Here is an 8,106-nt window from a genome sequence, read left to right on the forward strand (position 1 = left end):
AATATGCAACCACAACTAAATGGATTGAGAAATTGTGGTACATTCACACAATGGAATCCTATTCAGCACTCAGGTGGAATGATTTTTAAAAATACATTACTTGAGAGAGACTGGAGAGCATTATGCTGAGTGAACTAACTCAGTCTCATAAGGACAAGTAGTGCATAAGACCATTATTGCCAAAATAGAAGGATAACTAGTAAAACATGTATGGAAACCCAACGATGAAAGGGTGGTAGCAGAGGGGTGAGAATGGGTGAGGTGAAATCACAGGGTTGTACAGTTTGGTGAGAGAGGGAGGGGGCAAAGGAAACGGGAAGGATCTGGGTTGAAAGGGTAATGATGAACAAGGTCCAATGGTGACTAATTTAATAAAACATAATGCATGGGAATTATTATATGAAACACAATATGAATAAAAATAGGCTGAAACACAAGATATGGGAACACTGTAAGCAAACCAATATAAAATTTTAAAAAGAAAAAATGTTTTCTCATTGTTATGACCATCTATTCTTCTAAATATTTTCTTCTTTTCCCCCCATCCACCACTGATATGTCTTGTGCGTTTGTCTTTCTATTCTATAGACTTATTTCAACTAAAATTACCTTACCTCAACTTTCTGTCATTGAGTTCAGGTTGACTCAGCAGATCCCCCATTGGATTTTTAGATGCTGTAAATAGCACAAGAAGGAACTGTACATCTTTCTCTTGCAAAACCATTAGTGGAAAACCCACTGGAAGATTTTTGGATCATGGGTCAGTTCTGACTCAATGGTACTCAACAACAACAAACGTGGGCACTAACACGTTTGGAGTATTTTCTACCTTAAAGAAATAAACAGAGTTAAAACAATTGAAACACCTTCATTTGATGACATGGTAAGACCAAAATGAGGAGCAACAGCTGGAAATTATAATAATTGGAATGTGGCATATACAAAGTAGATCACAGGTATTGGCCCATCACAGGATAGTTTCTATCAGGAATGACAAATTGAAGAAGAATGGTGTCACATTCATCATCCAAAAGAACATTTAAAAATCTGTCAGGAAATACAATGCTGTCAGTGATAAAACAATGTCCATATGCATACAAGGAAAATTTATGAAGATTAATATTATGCAAATACATATATCAACCAATAAAACCAAAGAAGTAGATGATTTCTATCAACTTTTGCATTCCAAAATTGATTGAACACACCATCAAGATGCATTAATATTAATTAGTGACCAGAATGTTAAAGCTGGAAACAGAGAGTCAGAATTGGTAACTGGAAAATATGGCCTTGGTGATAGAAATGAGGTCACAGAATGCATGATAGAATTTGTGATTTATTCACCAAAAATGCCTTCTTTGAAAAATTTAAACAGCAATTTTACATATGTACTCTATAAGCTGTAATACACAGGTATTGAATTAACAACCTTTGTGAAAATAGATGGGGAAAGTACTCAATAACCTTGATCAGAACAAGGTTAGGAGCCAACTGTGGAAGAGATCACCTATGCATTTGCTTACATGCAAATGCGAACTGAAGCTGAAGAATATTAGATCAAATCCCCAAGAGCTAGAACATGACCTTGAGTTTATTCTAATTTGAATCTTAAAATATTTCAAGAATAGATTTGACAATGAACATGTCATTGTCACTGAAATGTTCATTGACAATGAACAGCCAAAGATCAAACAAGTTGGACATCAAGTACATCATCCATAAAGAAAGTAATTAAAAATACAGAAAAGAAAGAAAACATCAAAATACATATTAGAAGAGACTCTAACATTAATTCTTGAACATAGAGAAGCTAAACCAAGGAACAAGTGATGAAATAAGAGAATTGAAAAAAGATTTTGTAGGGAAGTTTGAGAAGACAAAGTAAACCGTTATTTAAAAAAATGTGCGCAGTTCTGGAGTAAGATTAAAATGGAAGTTCACACTCATCATTTTTCAAGTTGAATGAACTAAAGAAAAAATTCAAGTCTTGAGTTTCAGTATTAAGGGATCCATGGACAAAACATTGAATAATGCAGGAAGTGTCAAAGAAAATCAAAGGACTACACAGTTACTGCATCAAAAAGAAATGTTTGACACTGAACAATTTCACAAAGTAGCACATGTTCAAAATCCAAAATAACTAAAGAGAAAGGTTAAGATACACTGAAGACACTGGTGAAAATAAGACTTCAGGTGTTGATGAAGTTTCAGTTGAGAAGTTTCAGCTTTGGACTTGTTTGCTAATTTATACCAACAAATTTGCATGGTAGCTATTTGGCCAATTTACTGAAAGAGATCCATATTTGTTCTTATCCAACAGAACATGGAAACCATTGAAAAATGTAATTTGTTTCAAGTATAAGTAAACTCTTGCTGAAGATTATTCAAATGTGGACATAGATGTGGCAATTAATTTTATAAAACACAGTATATGGGAATGATCATAAAAAATGCAATGTGAATGAAGGAATGTGTGAAACACAATGTACATGAATGAAACACATGCATACAAATTTCGTATGCAAACCAATACAAAATTTAGAAGAAAGTTTAAAAAAAAAAATAAAGGAGTGGCAAAAACAGGGAACTGCAAGAAACTCAAGCTCAATACAGAAGAGGTCATAGGATGGAAAGATCTTCACTGATGCTAGACAGATCTTGGTCCAAAACGCAGAGTATCAGTAATATGCTTACTTGTGTTTTATTGACTAGTAAATACATTCCGAAGAGGAACATGTACATAAACCAAGAAGTTATTGGGATATAACAAGGGGTTAATTGTATAGTTTAAACTAAAAAAATAGGTATGTAAGTAATGTACTTTTCCACCATACCTCTTCAATTATTCAATTACTTGGTGAGCAAATAATTAAAGCTGGTCTATAGGAAGAAGAATGTAGTATTAGAATCGGAGGAAAATTCATCAATGACTCAAGTTATCCAGATAGCTCAATTTGGCTTATGGAAAATGAAGAATATGTGAAAAATTTCCTGAAGAAACTCAGACTTTAAAGTCTTCAGTATGCATTACACTTCTACATATTGTTGTTGTTGTTGTTATTGTTATGCACTGTTCTGTTGACTCTGACTCTTAGCAGCTTCGAACCCTGCTCTATCCTGAGCCAACCTTAACATCTCTGACACACCTACTCCCATTACCCTAGTCACTGAGTCAATCTATTTTTCTTCATGGTTTAAGGAATTTTTATTAAAGCAAGAATTTTATAATCCAAATTACATTTCCGTGCTCAGTTATCAATTCTGTTACCTAAAACAGAACTGACATTCTGAGCTGTTCCACAGTAAAAAATTACAAAATTAAAGAAAGGAATGCTTTAAAGCTTTGTACTTTGCTGAAAATTCTTTTCCCCAGGATCTATAAAGCATTAATTTGTTTTTATATCTTACTATTTTTTTTCCTCTTTTTTTTAAATAAGTAAGTAATCTAGGACTAGCACATGCTAGCCCCAACATTTGCTTTGTACATAAGGTTCAAAGTTTCCTTTCTTCTCTCTTTTTTTTTTAAATTTTATATTTTGCAATTTTTTCCCCCCACAGTATTTGAGTTTTTCAATGTTTAGTTCTTTTTCTTCGGTGAAGCATGCGATTTCTTTCATGGTCCCTGTTCACGGTAAACAGTTGGCACACCAGTGGCACTGTTAGCTGCTTTCTGGGCAGCCTCTTTAGCTTGGTGGGCTTGTAGTACAGCTACAGCTTCATCAACCTTAGAACGAAGAGACTCTGGAGACTCAAGCATATGAAGAAGTTCTGAATTATCAATCTCCAGTAACATGCCAGTGATTTTACCAGCCAATGTAGGGTGCATGGCTTGAATAAGAGGAAACAGCCTTTCACCCAACATCTGCTTTTGCTCTTGAGGAGGGGCAGATGACAACATGGAAGCAGTCAAAGGCTCTTGACCTTGGACATGAACAGCAGACTGCTGCATGGTGACTTGTGGTTGTGCATTTAGATGTTGCTGAAGATTGCGAACGCCCACAGCATATTTATACTGTGGCATAAGGGGAACAGCAGGAGTAGCTGCAGCAGTAACAATCCACAAGACAGGGACCCGTGGTCTGTGTTGATGTGTTAGCAGCACCTTGTGTTGACATGACTCGTGGAACTTGTGAAGAAGCTGGTCTCATGGTACTAAATGGTGGTCTAGGAGCAGCTGGGAGAATAGCACTGGACATATTTTGGAATAGATGAGGTCTGGCACCCTGAGCAGTCCAGCGAGGACGTGGTCATAATCAAGCAGTTGGCTAGAAGGTGAGTACACAGCTTGCTTCTGGGTCTGTGCAATAGCTGCCATGAAATCACCTGAAGGAGGTGTTGGCTGGTAGGGGTTGGTCACGGGGTTGCACACAGCTCGGACACTCGCCATTCTCTGCATACACTGGTTAGTGAGGTGAGCCTGGAACTCTTCTTTGCCCTGAGCTAAAACAACATACAATGGTTTCGTGGTCACAATTCTACCATTCGTTTCTGTAACTGCTTTAGTGGCTTCTTCAGGGGAGGAGAAACATACAAAACCAAATCCTTTGCTGCGACCACCCTCCGTCATAACCTTTGTGCTAGTGATTGTACCAAATGGAGAAAACTCATTGCGGAGATGTTCATCATCAATGTCATCATCAAGGTTTTTCCCATCTAAGTTAACACCCTGGTATCTGGGGATCCTATCTTGCTTCATCTGCTCAAATTTGCACTTAAGTTCCGTCTGTCGTTCCACTTTTTTCTGAGCTGAACCAACATAAATTTGTTTTCGGTTGAGCTCCTTTCCATTCATCTCATCAACAGCTTTCTGTGCATCTTCATGCCTCTCGAAGCTCACAAATCCAAAACCTTTGGACTTCCCAATTTCATCGGTCATTACTTTCACACTTAAGGCAGGTCCAAACTTGCCAAAGAGATCCTTAAGGTGTTCGTCATCCATGTCCTCTCCAAAATTCTTGATGTAAATACTGGTGAACTTTTTAGCCCTAGCTCCGAGTCCTGCTTCTTGTTTTTTGCAAGACTTAACATGTCCAACAAATACTTTATGATCATTTAGAAACATCCCGTTCATTTTTTCCAATAGCTCTTTCAGCTGCCTCCTGTGTCTCAAAATGCACAAATCCATAGCCCTTGGAACCATTTTCATCACAAACCACCTTACACGAGAAGCTATTACCAAATTCTGAAAATGTATCATACAGTGCTTTATTATCAGTGGATTTGTGCAAATTTTTAATGAATAGGTTGCCCACTCCAACTTGTACGAATTAGATGGATCACGCTGAGACCACATTATGTGTACTGGCTTGTCCTTTAAAACATCAACATTCATGGTGTCCAAAGCGCAGGCTGCTGGAAGTGCGCATAGGAGTACCTGCAGACCCTGATGGAGAGGATGGGCCTGGCCAGCGCTGAATTTCTCGTAGAGCATCGGCTCTGTCACGTCGGGGTGTAGGTCTCCCATGTAGAGCGTGGCCATGGGGTAGCCGGGGGCGCTGGGGTTCATCTCGGCACGGCTGCCAGCAGGGCACGGCCACTGTTGCTGGGTGCTGAATGCTGACTGGGCACGAGACTGGCAGTCTTTGTTCCTCCTTGGAGCTGCTGCAGGGCCGTGGGCAGGCGAATGGGTCTCAGCTGCTTCACCAGATTATTTATACAAGAGAAATTAAAAAAAAAGTCTCCGGCAGGGGAGATGTGGATTTTTTTGTAAATTTTTCTCTTTAATTTTTAAAAAGGCTTTTAAAATTTTTTATTTTTTATTTTTTAAATAATAAATATGTGTTGCGAGCGCGGAACACACACTCTGCACTCTCCACACTAACCTCCTGGAATAAGGGGGGAGATACTTATCTTCTAGGTCACTGACTGTTCCATATCTTTCATTCTGTTTGTTTTTGTTTTGTTTTCTTTTTATTTCTGTTTCTCCAGCACTAGAAACTTTTACATTATCTAATTTGATAATTGGGATTGTGTTTTCATGCGTTTCTTCAATTTCAGTACTGTACTGTGTATATCCTATCTGTCTTGAATGATTTTTTAATTTCTTCTGCTTTGTCATCTATAGTAGCAAGTTTTTCATCCATCTTTTGAAATTGCTTCACTACTTGTTCATCACGATATATTTCTTCTGACTCCCTCTCTCTGGGATATTTGCTTTATATGGCTTCCATTCTTTCTTCCATTATTTGTACTTTCTTCTGTAGCTGTTCATATCACTCCATGTCAGTATATTTATTCTACTTTTCTGTTTCTGCGGTCTTTATTGGGTCTGCAGTACACTTTGATTTTTAAGAGAAGGCTTATTTTATTTTTTCCACAATGTTTGAAGCTGCCTGATGTTGTATTGTCATCTGATTTATTTATTTATGTATTTATTTGTTTGTTTATTTTTGGTATGTGTTAGCCATTTCTATTGCGTCTGTGTAGTTCGTTGGCAATTCTTTATCTTTATGGTTTTACATATTAGTTTCAGACTTAAAGTGTTTCTTTTCTGAGGGAAGGCCACTTGCTATGCCAGGAGCCCATCTAGGACTGTGCAGTGGGGAAAGTCTCTATTCTAAGGTACAGCCTTGCAAGAATCTTGCCTGACTGATGCCCACCTCTTCTAAACTTAGGAATTGTTGTATGTGGAGCTCATGAGCACAACAGCCAAAATCCACATTCCTCTGGCAATTAGCTCCACTCTCTCACAGCAGAGATTTTAAGGATAATCCGGACCAGCAAAGTTTTTATCTGTTGTACATGGAGTTTCTCTGATTAAGAATCAGTTCAGTGGCACCTACCAACAACACAGGTTACTAAATGAGTTTGAAATGACTCAATAAGAATGGTTTTTAATAATTTTTAAAAGAGAATTATAATTGATATTTTTTGTCTAAAGTGCTATGGTACACATATTCCTAACAACAAAATAGATTCTTTTAGCACCAAAAAAAGTAATTGAGCAAGCAAACCAAACTTGCTGTCAAATAGATTTCCGTATTTGGGTAGGAAACGTGTTAACAGAGTAAAACTGCTGTACCGTAGTTTTTACCCTTTATCCTTCCTTATTCCCACTTATTTTCTTTCACAGTGCCCCTGGGTGAATTTATGCTGTCAGTCTTTATGTTAGCAACCAATTGCAAGTTGCTTTCTCTTTCCTTAAAACTAAAAGTAAAATGATGTTGCAGGTTAGTTTGCATCATAATGACTTAAACTACTCAAGGAGTTTCTGATTTGAACAAACAGGTAATATTCTTGGCTTTTAACCTAAAGGTTCAAGTATGCTCCAAAGTGTCTCAGAAAAAAAGAATGTCTGGTCAACTTATTTCTGAAAATTCAGCCACTGAAGACTTTATGTAGTAAAGTTTTCTTCTGACACATATAGTATTAATTTGTTGTTGTTGTTGTTGTTGTTGCTATGTGCCGTCGAGTCGTTTGTGACTCATAGCGACCCTATGTACAACAGCCCTAAACTCTGCTCTGTCCTGTGCCAATTGCACCAGGTCTGACACACCCATCCTGATTACCCCAATCAATGAATCAATCCACCTCACAGGGGGCCTTCCCCTTCTGTGCTGTCCCTCCACCCAACCAAGCATGATGTCCCTCTCCAAGGACCTGTCTCTCCTTGCAACATGTCCAAAGTATGTTAGGCGGAGCCTCAGAATCCTTGTCTCCAAGGAGCCACCCAGTTTGACCCTTTCCAGGATGAATCTGTTTGTTTTCCTAGCAGTCCATGGTACACTCAATACTCTTCTCCAGCACCACAGCTCAAAGGCTTCAATTCTCCTTCTATCCTCCCTAGTCATTGTCCAACTCTCTGATGCATAACAAGTGATTGCAAAAACCATGGCCTGTATCAGATGCACCTTAGTCTCCAAAGAGTCACCATTGCTCTCAAGTACTTTGGACAGGGCCCTAACAGCAGCCTAGTCAACTTTTTATTATTTAAAAGAAATTGCTTTGAATAATTGAATTAATTACTTACTTTAATTTTTTACATTTTTATTTATAACAAAGTTCTTTTAAAAATTAGTTTTCCTACAATAATTTATCTACATTGTGTTTCATTTGTATATGGTTTTTCCATATAATCTCTCATTTACGTTGTATTTTGTGTAA

The 8,106-nt window shown here is 37.6% G+C and overlaps 1 pseudogene; it reads right to left on the reverse strand.

Annotated features, from left to right (window-relative positions):
- Nucleotides 1-3,616: 3,616 nt before the first annotated feature.
- On the reverse strand, nt 3,617-5,509 carry LOC102847796 (annotated as a pseudogene).
- Between the last annotated feature and the right edge of the window lie 2,597 nt (nt 5,510-8,106).

This window comes from Elephantulus edwardii, unplaced genomic scaffold (genome assembly GCF_000299155.1).
Source record: "Elephantulus edwardii isolate Elephantulus edwardi_28Jun2011 unplaced genomic scaffold, EleEdw1.0 scaffold00215, whole genome shotgun sequence".
Classification (NCBI taxonomy): Eukaryota; Metazoa; Chordata; class Mammalia; order Macroscelidea; family Macroscelididae; genus Elephantulus; species Elephantulus edwardii.